Below are 21890 nucleotides of genomic sequence, written 5' to 3'. Positions count from 1 at the left end.
CAACTAAACCGACATACATTATTGACATTCCTTTCATACCAAATATGAATCACAGCAAGCACTAGAAAAAAAATTAACTCTATCCCAGCTGAAAGGGGGATATATTCTTTTCATGATAGTGTGCCTGGCACAACTGATAAGCGAGCTAAGAATTTTTACTATGCCAACAAGACATTTCTCTCAAAATTAGAGGCAGAACAAATAACATTTTATAACACTCACAGTCAGATAATTGCTTCTACAAGCAGTCACTCTTCATGTAAGGCAGTGGTAGATACCATCACCTCCTGAACAACCTGCTACTTCTCCTGCACAATGGATGTATTTTCCATCATCCTTTCACATCCCAGGTAACTTCTGTATAAATCAAATAAAATTTATTTCAGCTGCCAGGTTCCAGCTCTTAACATATTTTGTTACATCACCATACTGATATTATGGCGGGAAAAATTAAACAGAATAAGCAGCTTTGTTTCCCATTCACAGTTACTACTTAATATAATACATTACTGTTTTGTACAATACCTAGCCTGATGATAAAAGAACCAGAAAAAATCCTTTGTTTGGTTATGTTTGATCTTCCACTCAAACTGAATTTAATTTAAAAGTATAATAAGCCAACAGAAAATATTTTTCCCTAATTGAGATGTACCATCTGCTGCAGTAATCAGCAAAACACATCTTAACTCATTTGGGTGTTTGATGCACTGTTTTTGTACAACTGACAACAGGAAATATGACCGTGATTAGAATACAAATTAATTTTTATCCTAGCAGTATTTGTTTTACACATGCAGTCAGTGGAGCTGCTTCTGGTAAAGCTAGCTTGTCCTGCTTTTCTCCTACCCCAAATAGTTTTATAGGGATTTCGTCCTCAGAGAGTCTAAAACAGGGATTTCGTCTGCTAGCCACTGGAAAAAAAAAAAAAAAAGAATTCAAGTGGGTTTTAGATGGGGAATTATCTGAAAATGGGTATTTTTCACTCAATTTTCACACAGATTACCCATACTGATGACGCACAGAAAGCTCTATTCTAAATTACTTCTCTGTAGTTTGATATTTTTTTAACTTTTTTTTTTTTTTAAAACTCAAATGCTTTTATTAAGTAAAATATTTAAAATTTGGAAGTGGATTTACTAGTTTGAAATAGGATTCACTCACTCCACATACCAAACCACATGCAGTTCGGAGGTGTGAGTTTGAGGTCCACGCTATTTTAGCTCAAATTAGCCTATCAATATCCATTAAGCCTTGAGACTATTTTGGCTTGTGTAGAGCACAGAACTTCTTCCAGAAAGACAGTCTGCACCCTGCAAAGTATAGTAGTTGTAAAACGAGGTTTTCAGAACAATCCACATCTGAGATAGACAGGGCTTCTTTCACAGAGAACCATTTTAAAACTTAAGACAAACCAGCTGAAGCAGTAACATTAAAGAATATTTTGAAGCTGTTGTACATAAATAAATCTTCCCTTGTAGGAGGATTAATTTGCAGTGAATCAATGGTATTTTGTCTTGATCTCTTTATGTACCTCTATTAGGAAAAGGATTTTGTCTTATAGAACAAGGATAAGACAGGGACATTTAAACACCATACCAATAGAATTTTCCTTTTGCTACCTGTATTAACTGTACATGAAACAAGTCTTCCCTTCCTAAACAATTAAGGATCACTGGTGATCAAGACAATCAATACGCATTTTCTGCTTTATAAAGACAGTTATAAAGCCTGAGGTTCTCAAGGGCTACTTTTTCTGGGACATAGAAATTTATCTCAATTGAATCAATGGTTTATTTGAATTAGTTTGAGTGTAAAGTTCTTATTTTAGGTGCAACTTTTATTTTAAGTGTAACTTTTCAATAAACTTTTATTTTATGTGAGATTATTCCAGATTTACATTGAAAAAGTTTTTGGTTTTGTACAGTTAGCCATCATGTTCTTGTCATGAAAGGGGGACCAAAGGCTGGCACAGCTTCTAAGGATGAAAAATGGATGAAAAATGTTTTTTCAAGCACTGGAAAAGCTACATAATGACCAAATTTATGTTTAAATTCTTCTATAACAGAAGATAATAAAGAGAAAGATTAAAAGATTTAAGTTTCCTTTTCCTTATTTTCTAGAATCTGTGAAAAGGAAATAGGACTTCAGAGCTCTGGTCCCTTAATTCTCACTTCCCTTCTTTTTTGCCAAAACCAAGCATTCTTTTGTGTTTAAATTATCCCAGTTATAAGTAGTACATTTTTTTGGTTTATTTGAATTGAGAGATATATGTAGAAAAAATGAAGACGACTGTTAAGAGGAAGTAAGACAGTGTGAGGAGACTTGGTGAGGTTTACAAAGGCTCATCTAGTCTTGTAATATCTTAGCAGTATCTGCCAGTAATAATTCTCAGTACTTTTCCACCTCAGATCTCAAAACCCGGCGGAAATGATTTTATATGCAACAAATGCAATAAAAGCAGAGCAGTTTAATAGCAGCAGGGCTCAGAAGAGAATCAAGTTGTTCCTTTTTCTCACTGAGTAGCCCACCAAATTATTCCAATTTATATTAATCATATACAGCTACAAATTCAAACGCTGTTCAGTTCATCAACTGATAGATTTCAGAGGTTTTGTATCTTAACTGACAACACTGCTGTAAAGTTCAGCAGTCACTCAGGTGATTTTTTTCTGTTACGTTTTAGGGGTTTGTTTACATTAATATATTTCACGTTCTCAATTTTGCAGTGACGACGTACTAAAATTTCAGATTTCTGTAAATTGTCTACTCTCCTTTGTAACTATTCTTTAGCTGTGAGCATCTAGTATTTTTTACTGATTTTAGGAGAATGATAACATTGTTCATTGAACTCAAGATCAAATTCTTAACTTCAGAAACACACAACGGCCAAAAAAGTAGAGCAAGTTTGCTATGTTTCATTTTTAATGTGTTTGCAAGAAAAATTAATCCCAACTTCACAAACTCCGAGTTCCAATGCAAACAAAGGCATACAAATAAAAGTGTATCAGAATGAAGTTTTTTGTTTCTTATTTTTCCATTGTCTGAAAGAAAGCAAAGATGCTTCCATTTAACTAGATGTTTGTATATAAGATTAATAAAAAAGGAAATTTTAATTTTTTTCAACTAGCTATGTTTACTCCTGTGTTGTGTCCTGTATTCAGGTAAATGCAGGTATAGTTACTAGAGTAATAACTTCTTAGCAACTACCCTTGTACTTTTGTTTTCACTTCCACAGCTTCCTGCCAAGTTGATTTAATTCCACTAGTGAAAAATTACAACACACGTATCTGATATTCGGACCTCTTCTGCGTCTTTCCATCAGGGAAACTATTAATATGTTGACTGCGCATAAACCCTTGAACATTGTCATCATACAAGATATTTGATTTTGCTTAAAACAAAGCTATTAATTTTCTCCCTCTATTGATGTAATTCTTTCAGAAAGCATGGGACAGCTTAATCTCCTTCATAGTCATGTAGCTCACAATGCTCACAGATTATGAACATATTTCTCTCATACTTTTGTGTTCTGCTGTTCCCAGTCTGGATTCTTTCATATTTTAACCACGGGAAGAAAAGTAAATCTTAAGTGAACATCTTATTAGAGCTTATATGTGCTCTTCTATGTCACACAAAACTCTCATATGAAAAGCAGGGGGTTTTTTGCATGAGACTCACGGAGTCAGTAACGCAGGCAAAGGAAGAGTCGGAAGAAAAAGAGAAAGAGAGAGATGCAGTAACAATGTCTCATGCAGGAGCACCAGTTCCAGCTTTAAAACTCTCTGTGGAAGCATGGAAATCTAACCACACAACAAACAATGTTCCCAGAAACTGAGTTCTAGATTTATATGGGTTATATGAGTTTAAATAAAGGATGTTAGTTGAATTATACATAAACATCACATCTTCCACAGTTTTCTTATTAATCTTTGCATGTAAGTAACTAATGAGCAGGCTACAAATCTGCTGTATTTGCAACATGTTGAGCTCTCAGCTGTCTCCTCAGACTATCTGGGGATGCAAAATATGCAAAAGTCATTGTCACCCACACGGAGGTGAATGCTAGCCTTATTTTCAACATTTCAGGGTCCTAACTTGGGACCTATTAGCAAGAAGGCAGACTGTTTTATTATTTGCAAAGCTGTTCACTGTGATTTATGGCCTTGTATTAGACTCCTCATCTTGAGATATTAGACAATCATACTTTGTCGTGGACAATCTGAGGTGGGGAAAACATACAGCATTCATCTTCTCTTGCCATCTAGGACACTTCTTTTCATCTATTGTTTTTTTCCTCTGGCATATTATTTCCTTGTAATCAATTTAAATTGAAAACTTTAATGACCCTCCCTTAGTGTTACACAGCCTTTTCACCTACTCTGAGGGTTTTTCTGCAAGGAAATTAAAACCCTAAAACCTTTTATAATTTGTAGCATTTTCTCTACAAAAAGGCATGCAAGTCTCTTTGGTGATTATCAAAGGGTTTTAGCTAATTACCAATTAGGCAGACCCAAAATACTTTGTGCAAATATATCCACATTTTAAGTTACAAAAAAAATCTTTTATTTGCTATAAAAGACAGGCATAATATTTTTTTAAAAGTGATAAGAATTTACCCCCCTCAAAAAAAAAAAAGGAAAAACAGAGTAAAAAGAGGTTTTAGAGATCAAGGGCAAAGGTTTCTAAGACCATCGCTTCAGAAATAAAAGCTTTTCCTGTGACTCTAGGTACATTTCTAAGGGGACTATTGCCAACTGGTGGTGGGGTTGTTCATTTTTTTTGGAGTTTTTTTTTGTTTGTGTGGTTTAGTTGGGGTTTTGGGGGGGCTAGGGGGTGGTGTGTTTTGGTTTTGTTTGTGGGGTTTTGGGTGGTTTTTTGTGGATTTTTTGTGGGTTTTTTTTTTGTTGTTGTTGTTGTTTGGTATTGTTTTTTAACACCTCCATGTTAAAAAGAATGAATCAAGGATAGGTTTAGCAATTTAGGTGAAAGAAATCAGAAGTATGAACAAGATCATCAATATATTCATACAGCAAAAACGTAATTTAATCCAAGGAGCATACAGCAAAGACTGAAGGGAAAAGATAGCACCACAGACCTACACTCTCCACCTGTGTGTTTGAATGCATTTTTCTCTGGTTTAAGGGTTTAAGTGTTCTCTAGACAGATGAATTTACATGTTAGTAATACAGTGATCTGTAGAAAAATAATTACCTCTGGCAAGAAAACAGAAAATGAATGAAAAATAATAAATTGAGGAGCATGTTGGGGGAAAACAAAAGAAAAACGGAAAAAAAATCCCCAACCATTTCCCTATTGGAAATTACAGATTTTTCTAATCTGGAGCCAGCCAACGAGACTGTTGCCATCTCTGTCTATGAGAAGAAATGTCAACATTATTCTTTATTCTAAGCTAACAAACAACGACATGCAAAATAGGTGCAGAATGAAAATAGATACTGACATTTGAAACCACTGTGCCACAAAGCAACTGCACGCCTCAGGCAGAGTCTGCTGCAGGTCATTTAAAATGATAAACCAAAAGGTCACATAGGATATAATAACTGATCTTTACAATTGCCTTTCTGAAGGATGTATCACCTGAGGAAACGCACAAAATTGTTGAACGGCAGTAGTGGAGTCACAGCAACGAAAACTGAATGAAAAAGTAATGTTGGAGTACAGAAGTATAAAGACATTAATGACTGGTTTTATGAAACCTTGGAAATAAAAGAGTATGGCTTTGCCATGTGTGTGGGGGTAGATGGACATAGGTTAATGTTTTATCTCCTTACCCTTAAAGTACAAGGGGCATTTCACTGGGAACCCCAATATATTCTTTCACAGTAGGAGGAGAATAGGAATCAAAAATCTGGTATTTATAGATTAAATAAATAAATCAATAAATAAAAGAAGCACTACCATAAAAACAAAGTCTCCTTGCCAATCACATTTTTCTTCTCCTCCACCCCTGGCTCTCTGCCCCCCCCTCCAAAAAAAACCCCAACCAAACAAAAACCAAAAACCACCCTGTTACAGAGACAGTCCCCAAATCAAGTGCTTTGTGATGAAAATATTCCCCCACAATAATAGGAAAGCTGCTGGGCTGCTTGTCTTGAGGAAGAGCATTCTGCCTGAACCGAGGATTCCCATTGTCATGTGAGTGTCCTAATACCAGGCCATCAAATAACTCCAAAATCCCCTCCCTTATTTTCATGAAAAAATTCTCTGTTGACAGAATATGCCAGTTTTTCCAAAAAATTTATTTTTCAAACAATATTAGCCATACTAACTCTGCACGGGATCAGGATTTAGGTTTTCACATCTAAAATACATAATGAGCTGAATTCAGAGCACAGGAGGGAAATAATACTGAGCATTTAAGCATCCTAGAAGCTCAAGGGCCACTTACTCAGAAAACCTGGGCATATAGGACCTGAAGTCTGAGTGAAATATCGATCGGATTTAACTCTGAATGTACCACTGATACTTTTGAAATTACACTTCTGTCTTTGCACTTAGTTTTGCCAGTTATACCAGCCTGACTTGATTCATATAACTAACACTCATCTTCAAGCTGTGTTAAGCAACAGAAAGTTGTCGAAATAATTTCAGAGACCAAAAAAGGCTAAACCAGAGGAGCATTAAAACTTAACCAGCTGATTGATAAGGCTTCCATTTGCATTACTATTATTTTGCGTTCTGACATATATGTGAAATGATTAAACCAGAAAAAATCGTCAGCAATTCTATGAGTACATTATTTTTGAAAACAAGGCTAAAACTCCTAATCCCTTTAGTCATTTTGAGACTGCTATTTCTCATCAGCCGAAAGGTGCCATGTATATTGTACTATTATAGATGTTCTTAGGTCACCATAAATTTTTCTGCAGGCAGAGACAGATAAAAAGATTACTTGTGAGATATGCTCTTCTGTTCATGGTAAATCATTCCCACTGAAGTCCCAGATACAGAAATAGCCTTCGTCTTGTCCTGTGTGTTAACCCTTTGAACTTGTTTAAAATGTCTTTACATCAAGAAGGCTTGAGATGGCTGCCTTGTTGAAATCACGTGGTTAGAGAGCTAAGCAGTTTGAGAGAAGGAAGTGTGGATAATGTGTTCACACAAAACAGTCCTGGGCTGACAAACATAGAATCTTCATGGTTGTGAATCCAAGTTTGAAAAAAAAAAATAAAAATTTGGCCTATATTTTCAGTTGGAAAACCTTTTCAGAAAAAATAATCTCTACAACTGAAATAATAGACTTCAAACATTTTGATGATTCTTTTTGTTTCAGTTACCTTGAAAAAACCCAGTTGTTGGGCATCTTTTTGTTTTAAAAATAAAATGCTTTTGTCATGGCTCAACTGAAATATTTCATCAAGCAATAAAAGACTGAACAAAAGAAGAGGAGAAAAAAATATCTATACATTCTGGTTTTATGTTAGTGACGTACCTGAAATACTTGGGTGCCAGCAGGAAGAATGTCAGCCAGCCACACTGCCTGGGGAGCAGCAATGGTCAGGAGGGACGGCGTCCCTGACTGGAGCCCAGTGGCTGCCTATCAGAAAAAACACAACAAACATTATCAGAGAAACACAGTTGGAGAGGTCCATCTGGGCACTTTAGAAAGTCTTCACATGCACATCAATATTTAAAACGTTGTCTTCTTTCATACGAATCAGCAGGAAAATCTGTTTTAACCAGACTACAGACAGTCTGAGAAAGCAGCAATTAAAATCTGTTATCCACATCCTATCACTTTCACTTCAGGGATTTCTTCCCCCCCCCACTCTCCACAAAACTAACAGCAAATACAAGGTTTTGCCTTTATGATTTAACATTGCAGGGAGCAAAGAGCAGCCTGTCGATTGCCAGTGTTACAGCTAGAGTTAGGTCACAGTGACAGGTACAGACTGAGGATGTAGGGAAATAATTCCATGTTGGGACAGTTTCAAACTTGCATGTACACAGGCACGCAGCACAGTAATCAAATTTCTGCAGATGAATGGAAAACTTTAGAAGCTTGATCCTCTATCACAAAGATATTAAGGACACATCATATTGATAATTTGCTTAGTAATGGGTTTAGAGACTCTAATGACAAAACAAGGATGAACAGCAACAAGAGGAGCCAGTAAGTAAGCCAGCAGCAGTGCAAACCATCACAAAGCAAAAGGAGAAGGCTGCTGACTACCACATATTTAACCTGGAATTTACAGTTGAAGCCAAAGGACAGCCACTTTAAATCATGTCTGTATGTGGATACAACATATAGGGTAAGATCCCACTGCCCCAGCCCAGAGCGCTGTTGACACAGTGCTGTACCTAAAGTAATATATGCGTGCTCTCAAGAAGCCACAGTTGCTTAAACAAAGAGCTGCTCTAGCACAAAGTAGGAATTAGTTTGTGCCTTATCAGGCAAACAGTCAAGAGCTGAAGACATGCCCATATAAAATATTTCCCTGCTTAATGTCCCTGCACTCAGCAGAGCTGTCTGATATCCTCCAAGAAATAGTCTGTTAAAAAATGCCAACTGCTGAGGTGTTTGAACCTCTCCAATTTGACAAACTTTCAGTAAATCAATAGCACATTTTTGAAGGATTTTAGTTAATATTTGCAGCCTTCTTCATCCTAATACTTCCATACTAATACCATAAGCACAGTACCCTAGAAAAAAAAAAGTTATTGATCCAAGTGCTTTGAGACATAACTGATTATTAACGGGAGCCAGTAAGAAATATTATCCTTTGGTTCAGTGCAGTGTAATTAAGGATATTAATCAAGTCCATGTGTTTTCTTGTGCAGATTCTTGTCTTTGCTATGAATAGCAGCTTGGGATCCAAAAGGGTAATGACTACAATAGCTAGTATAGGAATAACTACATAGAATATGGAGAAATACAGCCATCAATTATCAAACACTGGTAGGTTCAATCGTTTGATTTTCTTCAAAAAAAAATAATTAATTTATCTTTGAAAGATGACAAATTGTCAGCATTGGAAACGGTAATGACAAAAAACAAAGGATACTGGTAGCCAACAGCATTTCTACAGACGAACACAAGTTGCTAGAAACTTTTTAACAAATTACACATCTAAACAGTAAACCAACATCACACAGAAATCAAAGGCAAAAGGACACTCCCTATCCCAAATACTGTCTCCTTTGGAAAAGAAAAAAAAAAAAAAATTCACTGAAAACCAGATGGCACTTCTCCGAGGAAAACAAACAAACAAACAAAAAAAAGCAGCTCTCAGACTCTGGAAGAAGTTAAGAAGTTCCCCAGCAAAGCAAAAAGGATAATTTTTTGGCCCAGCTTTGTTCCCATGTTCCCAAAACTTCACAGAAAAGCCTTTCTCCCTGATGCAGTTTCTTAGCAGCTCTCCTCAAATGCCAGAAAGTTATATCATACCTCAGTACGTCCTGGTGCTTGTCACTTCCCTGCCTGCAAATACACACCTTTTGATAAATCTTTATTGCCTAAAAGCTACCACCATTTTCAAACTACCTTCCTAGACTTTAAACAGCATACGGCGTTACATATGAGAAAGAGAACCTATGGATTAATCAACAGGGTTCATACCCTTAAGTGTTGGGCTTCATCCAGGCTGTATTGTCCACTTTGAATGAAAGTATTCCCATCAGTACATTACTGCCATTTATTCTTAATGTACTCTTAAGCTTTTGTTGTGCAAGCATAAAGGGGACAAAGACGGACGAGGATGATCTTTCGGAGCATTCTGCTCTCTGGTTTCTCCCCATACAGAAAAATCTCTGTGCATAAAGCACAGAGTAATAATGTTAAGGACACCTGACTAGCCAAGAAATATTACTTACAACAAATAACCCAGACTTCCTCTATTCTTTCCTGTGTAGCTTTTTCCTCAAGTATTCATGCAGCCATTAGAAAATTCCCTTCAGATTTCACCTGGATCATCAAGCATTAAATGAGGTTTCCAGGTGAAAAGACATGTCAGTATTTTGGTACAAAAGAAAATAAAACATCACCATTGCACATAACTTTGTTGTTCCTGTACAAGACACCAGATGTCTCAGACACAACTGATAATCTTCCAATATGTGCAGGAAGCTCCAGTTTCTCAGCATGTGATCTGTGAGGAACTGATTTCTGGTCTCCATCACACCTTACCAAGACTTCTCAAGCAGTGGCCTGCAGGCCAGGGCAGTGTGGGACCTGCTGTCAGCACCACTCGGATTCCCCTTGCATGTGACCCCTTCATAAATCTCTGCAGCTCAGGATCAAAGGTAGGTGGGCGATATGCAGCCAGCTGCAGTCTTAATTATATGTAGGTTTTATCTGATCTTGCCCACTCAGTAAAAATAAAGTGAGAAACATTCCTTTATTAATACGACCTCAGTAATTTTAAATGAAACAGAACAAAACAAACCAGATTTTTTTTGTATCTCCTAAGGTTTGAACACTTTGGGGGTTCTCCTCCCTGCAGATCATTCAGATCACAGCTTAACTTTCGTATCAGATAAAGAAGGGGGAGCAAACTTCTTCAGGAAACTCCTCTAGTTCAACACAGGTCTTTACTACAGCTCCACAATTCTCTCCCTTACTGGCTGGCCAAATAACTTCAGATGAAACTTCACAATGCTATTTCCACTTAGCTAAGTTTTTATGGACTCCCTATTAGCCTAGCGATAAATAAGAGTTATTTAGTGTAGTCGTGTGACTGAAACTATCTGAGATGCAATATTACAGCAGACCACTTTCTTGTACAAACAGAATTTAGATTCTTCTGCAGACTCCTTTTAATTGTAATTATGCAGAAGAACCAGTTAGAGTCCATGGAGAGTACAGAGCTCATACATTACAGCATCCGGATTTAACACACAAAGTATTCTGAAAAGTTATAAAATGTCTTCTTGTAGGGTAGGTCCGTCAGTTACCTACACTTGGAAAACAGAAATCATTTTACATATTTATTTCTTTCCCCAAAGAAGAAAGCGCATCTTTCTCATGGTAACATGAGCATTAAAAGTAACACTATCAACAAGCATGGCTCAGGGCATTTATTCTGTAATATATATATTCTTCAAAATAAGAAAATGAGTAATTCAGATAAATCACAGCATAAGATGACTAACTCCAATTGCATTATGAAATTTCTGTCACAATGTGTTAGGATGTCACTACATTAGCATTCATTTTGGGAACATGATACTTAACAGCCTCCCTATTAGGAACATGCTCAGGAGGAAAGTACTAGAAGTGAGACATGCTTTTTCTAATTCATCAAACTCATTTTTAACCAAATTCAGGAACCTGAGAAGAATATGTGCAAGAAATCTTGTGCCATACTCTTGTGCTGTAACATTTAACACAATATTTGGTATGCTTACCTCATTTATATACTTTCCTTTTCACTAGCAGGGTTTCACCAGCTCTTCTCAATACAACTTATTTTGAGACTTGACTTTCTTTTAAGTCTACATTGGAACACTTGGCTCTTTGGCACTTAACTGGTAGAATAACGCTACTGTATCTACACATACCACCATTCACCAGGGGATCAGCACTTCATTGAGCCAAAGTATTCTAAATGACTAAATTCACCCTGATTTTCCCCAGTGGCAGCTAATGCCTACATATCAGCTCCTGGCCAGCTGGCAGTTTACTCAGAAGAGAAAGTCTTTTCCAGGACATGCTAATAGTACAGAGGACCATAGAAACAGAGAATTGCTGGGGAAATAGAGTGCGCTCAGATCTGAAGAGCCTGTAGCAATACTTACACAGGTGTCATACGGCAAACCGTACAATAGGGTAATTCGGCATGCCTAGTCCACAGAGGCCATACACACTAACTGGCTATTGTACCAGTGAATCCATCCATGTCAGTGCTGCACCTCTGGAAAAAGGTGAAATATCCTTAATTTCCCAAGGCAAGCCTAATTCAGTCACTGTTCTAAATTACATTAACAGCACGCGAATATTAGAGCTAAGCATTTGAACTGTGCTGTGCGATACCTACCATTTGCAAATTTATAATTGTGCCAGACAACACTTTGATTTGCTTATAGCATCTAGTTATACAGCTTTCCAAACTGAGTATCAAAGCTTAGACAGGAAGTGGTGAGTTAGATTAATCTGCTAGGTTTATGAAGGAGGCTACTGTATATCCTTGCTCTTTTTTTGATTCTGTAAACCAAACTGAAAAACACACAAAAGAACACATGTACTACCTCAAAACATTCATCTTCAATACCTTAAATATCAGTAAATTTAACTGAAACATCTAAAAAAGGTACAAATCAGAGTATTTATACAGTCATTTGTTTTGCCTCCGATACTGACACACATTTTCATTACTTAAAATACTTTACCTAGAAATAAATTTAGTCTTTGTTGGAATTGCAATCCAACAAAATCTAAATGTGTATGTACTTTACCTGTATGCAATGAAGTAATATCAGGGATACTGATGCTTTTTCCTGAATCCAGTACTTCCTCCTCTCACCTGTAAGCACCATGATGCACTGTAAGGAAAAAAGTAAATTGACCAGTCTTTGGAAGTTTTTGTCATTCCCGTCTCCCACAGGTGAAACAACTGGGACACGTGAAACATGAGGAAGTCCAATACAAGACGTCCTTACACGCGATTCCTACAAAAGCCTGGAATTTGCTGTTCAGACAGGGATTGTCAATACAAATTAACTGAGGCATGAAATAGCTGTGCATTGCTTTGAAACCCCTTCTCACACACGGTACCATTTCAAATAGACGACTTGGAGAAACAGACCACACGGGGCAAAAGGTAAGGCAAGAGGAAAGGTTCATCTTGGATTACTCTTCTCTTTCCCATCTCCTTGCAGAGGAAAGGTTCAGCTTGGGTTACTCTTTCCCAGCTCCTTGCAGAGCCCACTTGCCTCAACACTTTATCTATGCTCCTTGGACACAATTAATCTAACTATTAATTAGGTCCTTTGTAATCTCACTTTGAACTAACTAGGAGTTCTTGAACCTGCCTGTACATTTATTACCCTATCACTAACTCAAGAGATCATCCTTTCTTCCTCTGAACCTGTGCCCAACTGTTCATCCCCCATAAACGAATGTCTAAAACAAAGAATACATGCTGCCTTCTTGCATACATCTTAATAGCTGTCTTTATGCTAATCTGCCACAAAAGCTAGGCATAAAATTACTACCATCATAATGAAAAGGGGGTGAAACCTCCCGATGAAGCATATCTACTTATTATCACTGTAAGGGATTCAGAATTTTGACTATTTCACAAAGCCACATGTCCCACATCTACTGACAAATCCTCACTCCTGGTTTTGCTCTTGCTCTCTTAGATGCCACGTAGGGCATAACAAACCTTTAAAACTGTAGTGAGGTGCAGGTCTCTTGAGGTTTATTGTAACTGAGCTTTTAGCAAAAACATACTCAGTCACCACCTTCTTCAGCACAAGCCTAAACCACATTTGCCTGCAATTAAAGTGCCCAGTGGTAAGGTTTCATAAACCACAGTAAAAGCAAGGTTGTTGAGTATCAATGGAGCGAGAGTGATGGCACTGATTTCAATTTTCGTAACATCTCAGATAAACTTCTCTCCTGAAAAGAAAATCATGGTGGAGTTTTAAAAAATTCTAACATCAGATACTTTTTCAGGTTAATTCACCCACAAGAACTAACCGAAAGTGGTTAACCAGTCACGTTAACATAGCAGGAGAAAGACCCACTGTGGGATGCCTGATTCAGAAACAAAGAGAGGAGATATGAACTCTTTCTATCACTTCGGGGCTATCAGGAAAGCCCACGTGTATGGAACAGTTAATAACCCAAAAGATTATATAGCCTTAGGGTTCATGTCTGTGCATCCCTCTCACGTAACACTTCACACAAAATATCTTTCCTTGCACACCTTGAATTAGGTCTGTATATGTTCTCAGCAAAGTCTTCTGAGGTTCTCCTGGCATTAGTAGTCCTCCGACATCTTCAGTATAAACCTCTCCTGGCAGTCAAGGTTTGTTTGCTTCCATTACCCAGAGGTACCAATACATGAACTGCAGAGAGTCCCATGGGAGCTACCCATCTCCTGGGTATCTTCATCTTCTGTTGGCTGCCTCCTCATATAAAACCAGACTGAATAAGTCACTCAGTGTGTGGTAATGAAAAGTGCCCTTCTCAGCTCGGTTGGGATTGCTATTGCAGCAGACTAGCATTGGTAGCTTGCGCAGTTGAGTACTTGCAGGACATGCACACACACACTGGCAGAAAGTCGCATATCACACAGCCAACATCTGATATGCATTGCTCTAAGGGAACTGGGATGGGACATACCTATGCCTCAGCACCAACTCGCTCTCCCTCAGAACAATCTCAAGTTGCTTTCTGAGGGACACCTAGGAAAGCTGAAGTTTTGAGACTTCCTAACAGGTTCCTTCAGATACCATCTGACACATTGCTCGGATGCTTTAGCTGTTACCTTTTCCCTCCATAGGTACCAGGTGTGACTCATGGCAAATCCTGGACATAGCTATACTCTCAACTGTAACAACCTACTACGACCTATTCATTTACGCATAGCTGCTACAAGGCCATTTGGCTCCTGTTTATGTCAGAAGCTTTATGGTTTACATCTTACTCTAGTTATGTACTTTCATTTCCTTTCCATAAAAAGAGCTGCTTTGTCTTGGCTGAACAACAGAAACTGAGCAAAACAGTGAACAAAGAAATGATTCAGTAGATAAATGAACCACTAACACTAGCAATACTATATATATTGGTTTCCCAAAACAGTTTCAACGCCTAAAGGCTTTGCCATGGGGCAGCAGAAATGATACACCATAATTGTTGTTTCTGAAAGTCTCCAGATCTGATTATTAGTACTAAAAGTATCACCATATTTTACTAAACTGAATTAGTGAGCTATTCTTGCTGGAAGCAGCAAAGTGCTAATAGCTTGTTGTTATGATGTTCACCGCACTAAATGCCTGGGTTTTCACAGACAATAACCAGCTATGTTGCTGGTAAAGGCTTCCCACTGTCCACTGCAGCATACGGCAATTCGCAGAGGAAAAATGTTGATAATGAATTTGCCTAAAAGAATGCTTAGCAAAAGGATTTTAGGAAAATATACGTATTATGTCTACAGTTAAACTTTTCCATTCCTTTAAAATATCAACATTGGTGGCCTTCCAGCAAGCAGCAGTATCTCAGCCACAATATAAAGAAAAAGAGTTTAAAGTTACTGAGAAAACCAAACCCACAGTTTACTAAAATGCAAAAGGACACGTTCTCTTGGTAAGCATGCCTACTAGGTCAAAGTTCCACAATTCTGGACTCCAGAATGGTAAGATTCCTGTGCCCAAAGAAGGCTCACAGCAAAATTGATTTGACCTAAAGGAACAGACACAAAATTACAGTCCTGATACATAAGGAAAAACATTGCCTAGACCTCCATATGTTTAATGTATGTTTTCAGTGCAACAGCAGAGTAATTTTTGATCTCTCAGTAAAACTTCCCTTCTCCTCATAGTAAGCCTCAACAAATTGCACAAAAAAAATGAAACGAAAACTATTCTTTAACAGAATGCAACAACTTTTCCAGCTTCATAAGACACCATCATCTTAAATCTTTTCTAAACACTTTTGAATGCAAACCCACATATTGATTTGTTTTGAAAGTATTACTTCAGGTGGGTATAACAGAGATAAACTTGATACTGCTGAACCATCCCCACAGCATAAAGTCCTCAAAGAACTAACTAGAGGTTGATAGGAATGTATTTTTGTACTAACAATCTTGTTTGAGATGTTAGTTTTACCTCTTTTGCATCACATTAAAACCAAGATACTTCCAGTTTTCAGAAAAGAGTATGAAAGTGAACCCAACCCCCCAAGTGCCAAGGTCAAGGCAATTACATAAAATGAACTTTAAGAAATCAATATTAATCCAACAAAAATAGCCTGTTAAATGTTCCCAGCAAACTCAATTCACATCTTCTTTGGACAGCATAAGGTTTAAATAGGATCAGCAACATAAAAACATTAATTCCCTCCTGCACCAGCATTTCTTTTTACCATTTCAGCTCATGTCTACTCACATTCCTCTTACTGATGAACAAATCCATTCATAAGAAGAGACAAGGGAATTCAGTCATATTGAACACTCTCCAAATCTTGAAGTTTTCTATTTAAGTATAACAAACATGCACCTACAATAATTCAAACCAACCAAGATAATATAAATAAAAAAAATATATATTTAAATCCTGGATACTGCACTAGAGAAGACCATGGCTTTGTGCTCATTCTCACCTCTCTCCTTCCAGTGCAGATAGACAGCCACAGACTTCTGTGGCCTGAGATACAGACAAGGCACAACAGCCACCTCTGCCAGGAAGCAATGTGTCCCCTGTCACCAGTGTCACTACTGTCCCCCATATCTATATACATTGGTTGGACTTCAAATCGCTTCCCTTTTGACACTGAGAGAAAGCCAGAGCCAATGAAAACTTTGTGCAGAAAACTGACTGGTGATAAAAGAAACCTGTCGGCATCAGCTAGGATGTCCCATTTGTAATGTGTTCTTTCAGTTTGGGTCGTGAACCTGAAATCTCCAAAGTGAGTCCCGTAGTATAGAATTAATTTTATTCCTCTATATGCTTTGTATTCACAATGAAACAGAAGCACTAGTGAGTGTTATTAAATTTCAGTACATCAATAAAAGAGCCCCACAGGTGCGAATAGGGCATCAGTGATTAAACAATTTGTTCAGAAACCTTTTCATTTTACTATATTCTTAAACAAATACAATAAATTGTAAAGGAAGTTGTTTTCAAATAGCATCAAGTGTAGAGCAATTTAAACTTTGTACAATTCGCTTCATCTATTTTGTGCTTCAAAGCTCTAAATTCTTGCCCTGCCCCATACAAAACTGCTTTTCAAGCGACAAGTCACCTCTGTTGCTCTGAAGATGCACCTTCTTTTCCTTCTCTTGATCTTCTCTCTTCCTTTTGGGCAGATGGAAGCCATCAGCACCCCTACTTTGATTGTTTCTACAATGCCGCTAATATAGCCTTAACACTAGTGCAGCTGCATTACTATCTGCCTCGGTTAAAAATTGTCAGTAGTTCCCCTCTTGTTCTTATTTTGAATGTTGAATTTTTACAGCAGTTGAAACCATACCTGTTTAAAGGCTGACAACTACTTTTGCTGCTTCTTTTTGTTTACTTTTACTAGTGGTATAGCTTTGCACGGTTGTTCTTACCTCAGCTTGCAGAAAGATTTCTCATTTATAGCTGTATCTGCTGGCACAAGCCATTCCATCCCTGGAGAGAGATGAAGGGAAAAAGAGTATGAAAGGGATGCTTATGGAATTATGGAAAGAGAACCTGACACGTTGCCCAGGGCTTATGGTTTGGTCTGGAAGAGCCAGCCTGGCATCCAGACAGAGCAAGCAGAAGGTGAGGGATATAGTGCTTCGGAATAAGCACTAACAGAAATACAGGAAAAGGTTTTCTTCCTCCCCTTTATCACTTAAAAAAAAAAAGAAAAGAAAAAAAAAGGAAACCACAGCTTGGAAAACACATCTCTGAAACAGTGAACACATAATAATGGATTTTGTATGAAGGACTCAGTTGGGGCTTCCTGTGTGGAAGTGACTTTCCAATTCTTGCAGCTGCACAGTGTGGTCACCCTGCCTCTCCTTTTTTGCTCTCACAGATGTTATGATGGATTTGCTTGCCATGTGAATATGATCCAGCGTCTGTGACTGTGTGTCACTCACAAGTCTGGTCCTGATGGACGTCCAAATCCTCCTCAGGCAGCCAAAAAGCACATTCCATTGACATGCAGCAGCCACTGAGGAGATAAGTGAGTATTTTCTGGCAAGCGGTCAGGTCACCTGTAAATGCCATTGAGTCAGAGCAGCATCGGCAGGTAGGAATGCCAGGCAGAAATGATGGCATAAAGATTCTCCCTGTGCTTCAAAGGCTCTGTGCCAAATGTAAATAGGCCTCTAGCATAGCCTTGGCGAGCCTGGAAACGTTCAAATCACTGGCAGTACAAACCTCCACAGACCACCCCACATTAAAGGCAGAGGTACAGCAGCCTGTTCTGTGGCCAGAAGCACTACAGTACAGAAGCAATTGATCTTGCTAAAGAGCTTCTTCCAGCCTGGAGACAGGGAAAACAATGGTGACATGAACATTGTAGTACCAGCACAGCAGGGGAAGACTCTGTACATGTTCATGTTGACCCCCATGACCTGACCTAGTGCGTGTTCACTGCTTTGATGCAGGGGGGGTTCAGGCACTTCTGTAGGGCTGTTCTAGCTCAGCCTTGTCCAGTTCTTGGACCTGCTACAGAAGTCATGCAGACCACAGAGAGGGTACAAAGGTTATCATCACCAGCAAAACCTGTCAAGCTGGTACTACAGCCAGCTACTGGATAAACTCAAAGATCACGAGCAAATTAAACAGGACGCTCCCAGCACTGGTACACGAAACATTGCTGTCACTAGCTGTAATATTAACTACAGGTGAGGATGCACGCAGTGGCCTGAGTCTAGATGGAATATTAGAAACAAAGAGGAGCAGACCCACAATTGTTGCCTTCCAACTCACCTTAATCCCCAGGGACCTTGGAGGCAAACACAGCCGCAGAGATTTCCCTCAGAAACATCTCATCGTAAGTGAGCTTGCATCTGAATATTTACCTAGAAATCACACAGGGAAATAAGCATAATGCAATCTGGAATATCAGACAATATACTTAAAAAGTATGTTGACATCTAGCTAAGCCAGTTGAGACAAGAAATGAGTTGATCACATAACACCCTGCATTGGATAAAATCTCATCCAGCAGATGATATAGAAACGTGTAGATCCCGCATAATTGCTCAGGAAACTAGAGCCAGAAGTCAGTCTTTCTCTCCTGCGTTACCATCTTCCTGTGATGCTACACGTTATAAAGGGCACTACAGAGCCAAACAGAATTTCCTTCCAACCTTGTGACATAAGATGCGATAGAATTTACCATAGAATTCACTAGCTAATATTCAGGCTGTAATACTCAGTGACCATGAGTGGTTTTCCACACAACACGCTTATCCATCCACCTGCATTAATTTATATGACTGGCATCAGCATCCGCAATTTCATCAGCTAGGACTAAAGACAGGAGCTTTCAATACATACGTTACAGGGCATATGCTGATCATGGGTTGGTGTCAAGAAAGAACATACCCTCCTTGCACAATATTATACAATTACAGGTAAACATATTACAGGGATTTATATCTTCATTTGAAGCATCTGGTATAAATCAACATTGTGGGCAGGATACAAGATTAGAAGGGTCACTGGGTCTTCCCTGATACAGCAAATAATTTGCACCGTATCAAGCAAAGCACTTTTTTTCCTTCCTCAATTCCAGTAACTCCATTCAACAGCTTCAATTCCCCTTGAATTGCTTTCTTGCAGCCTCCTCAGTGTGTCAATCACAAAGCAGAAGCTAATCAACCAAAAATGTCTTTTCCACTTCCCCAAACATCTACTAAATAGGATTCAGGCAGAGAGATTAAAAAGCCAAACTCAGCAACTTGTTCTGACTCTCCCCATCACATTCCAGTCACCAAGGGGGTAATTCTTTTTGCTTCAAATATAAAAAAACATTTATAATGGAGTTTATTTAGACCTTCTTGCTTTAAGTAAGCAAGTTTTTAATCTATCACATACATTCCTGTAATGTAGGTTTGATGTTAATGGGTTGTAAAGTGGGTAATAATTTTCTAACTGACCTCTTCAATCAGATTAGATCATATTATTGACCATGCTGTTTGTTTTATAACCACAATCATATTGTGGAAGAACATCTCTTGCAAGTAGCACATTTGTAAGTGCCCATTAAGGCAAAGGATGACAGGTCTGCATGTTTGGCACTTTTTTAATATTTCTTTTTACCTTGCTGGCAGTATTCCCACCAGCATCCTAAAGCTATCCATTTGTATGTTTCTGGGTTCCTACTGTCTGGGCTTTTTTGTTTGGTTTTGAAAAGATGCTGTGCTATGAAAGTGACAAAATCTAAAATGTGCAAACATCGTAACTCTAAAAAAAATTTAAAAAGCACTCAAATCTACCAAGCATTTTTTTTTTAATGATTCTTTTGGTCACTGCAACATTACAACTTAAGAGTAAACCCTAGTCACTGTTTCATAGTGACACTCAGCAGGACTTTTTCAAACAAACATTTGTAAGAAAATGACTGTTCACATGCTCTTCTCAGCACTCACTTTTGTATTCAGTAGCTGCACCTATCAGAGATTTTTGAGCTCCTTATACCTCCTAAACAGGAACGATAGCTCATGGTCAGGCACTGGACTGGGACAGAGACTGATCCACTAAGTCCCCAAGCCCTCAGGGGCAAACTCAGCCAAAGAGTGTTTCAAACCTCAAGTTTCTCAGGCTGTGGTTTCACGTTTCTTTATCAGAGTTTGCTGTGTCTTCTGTGGGTGCCATTGCAACTTTCTTTGAGGAGAGACTGTGATCAGACAAATAATCTGAGTACAAAATACAAATCTGAAACACAGCAGTGGAGAGAAGCAGGCGAACAAAACAGACTAGGAACTGGTTCAGAGGAAACAGAGTATCAGTTTTTGTCATCAAACCCTCTAGTGTGGCTTTGGTAAAACCACTTTTCTCCTGATGTGTCAGTTGTTCCTCCTTAAAATGAGGATAATATTTTCCCTCACTACCCTCACCTGTTGCTTTGTTCATCAAGTTTTAAGGTTTTTCAAGGCAAGATTTATATTAATGTGCTATTCAACTTAATAGGATCCCAATATTAACTGTGAATATTAAAATTGAAATTACATTCCCATAAATATATCAGTTTCATGACATGAGGATCCCAGCTAAAACAACCACAGTATTTATGATGGGCAAGCAAAGGGAAAAAAAAAATTCATTTTATTACACTTCACTAAGTCTCCAAATTGTGTTTCAGAGTTGCAGTTGAAACGATAAGCACAGAAAAATAAAGTCAAATGCCAGAAGGAGCAGTAGTGGTGTAAGCTACACATTATTCTTTTCTAGCTATTATTTCTAGTAATGGACCAAGCTGTTTTCCTCCAGTTCAATGAATATAAATATCCAGATATTCTTTCCCTCTCTAACTCACTTTTTTACTGAGTAAGTTCGCTATGAAATGAGTGACTGATGCCGAGTTCTTAGCTTTTTATTACAAAAGTCTTCATTCCGTATGATATAAAGATTTCTCCTACTGCAGTGGAAGTAACTTTTCCAGAATTGCCTACACAAAATGAAATTCTAACCATTGCTAAATCTAACTGTTACTAAATCCCTACTGAATTTTAACGCAGAGTAATTTGAGCAATCTTTACCCTGCGGTAACTTGTTCATTAGGCTGAGCTTTTACGCACCTACATTACCCAATATAATTTGGATTTGTGGAAAGCATTTCTTCACTATGTACACAGAGATTTTTCAGCTCTTAGTCAGGAAAACATCAACTAAGAGTTAAACTGAAGAACTGGAATTCAGCCCAACAACTGCTCATTGTTGTCAGTTTGTTTAATTTAGGCTGCAACATATTTTTTAGGAAATGCAAACATGGCACAAAATACAGATAGAAGTAAGTTCCAAAAATGTGAATTCCTAGCACGCCACAGCAGAAGTACCTGAGTAAGATCTCAGTTATATCAGTCATGGAATTGTTTAGGTTGGAAAAGATCCATTTTTTGTTTTACAGTGATGGTGGTGAAACACTAGCACAGGTCGCCCGGAGTAGGCGGATAGATGCCCCATCCCTGGAAACATTCAAGGTCAGGTTGGACTGGGCTCTGAGCAACCTGATCTAGTTGAAGATGTCCCTGCCCATTGCAAGGTGTTGG

The 21890-nt window shown here is 38.1% G+C and overlaps 1 long non-coding RNA gene across 1 annotated transcript in view; it reads left to right on the top strand.

Moving 5' to 3' along the window:
• Positions 1 to 21890, top strand: part of LOC134517941 (uncharacterized) — a 51484-nt gene that overhangs the window by 8860 nt on the left and 20734 nt on the right. Inside the window, exons 2-4 of the long non-coding RNA XR_010071770.1 lie at positions 10087 to 10266; positions 12567 to 12782; positions 17702 to 17851. This is a non-coding gene — a long non-coding RNA (uncharacterized LOC134517941). The remainder of the gene's footprint in view (positions 1 to 10086; positions 10267 to 12566; positions 12783 to 17701; positions 17852 to 21890) is intronic.

Source organism: Chroicocephalus ridibundus, chromosome 6 (genome assembly GCF_963924245.1).
Source record: "Chroicocephalus ridibundus chromosome 6, bChrRid1.1, whole genome shotgun sequence".
Lineage (NCBI taxonomy): Eukaryota > Metazoa > Chordata > Aves > Charadriiformes > Laridae > Chroicocephalus > Chroicocephalus ridibundus.
Note: the sequence above shows the minus strand (reverse complement) of the source record. Positions and strands in the feature narration are given on the sequence as shown.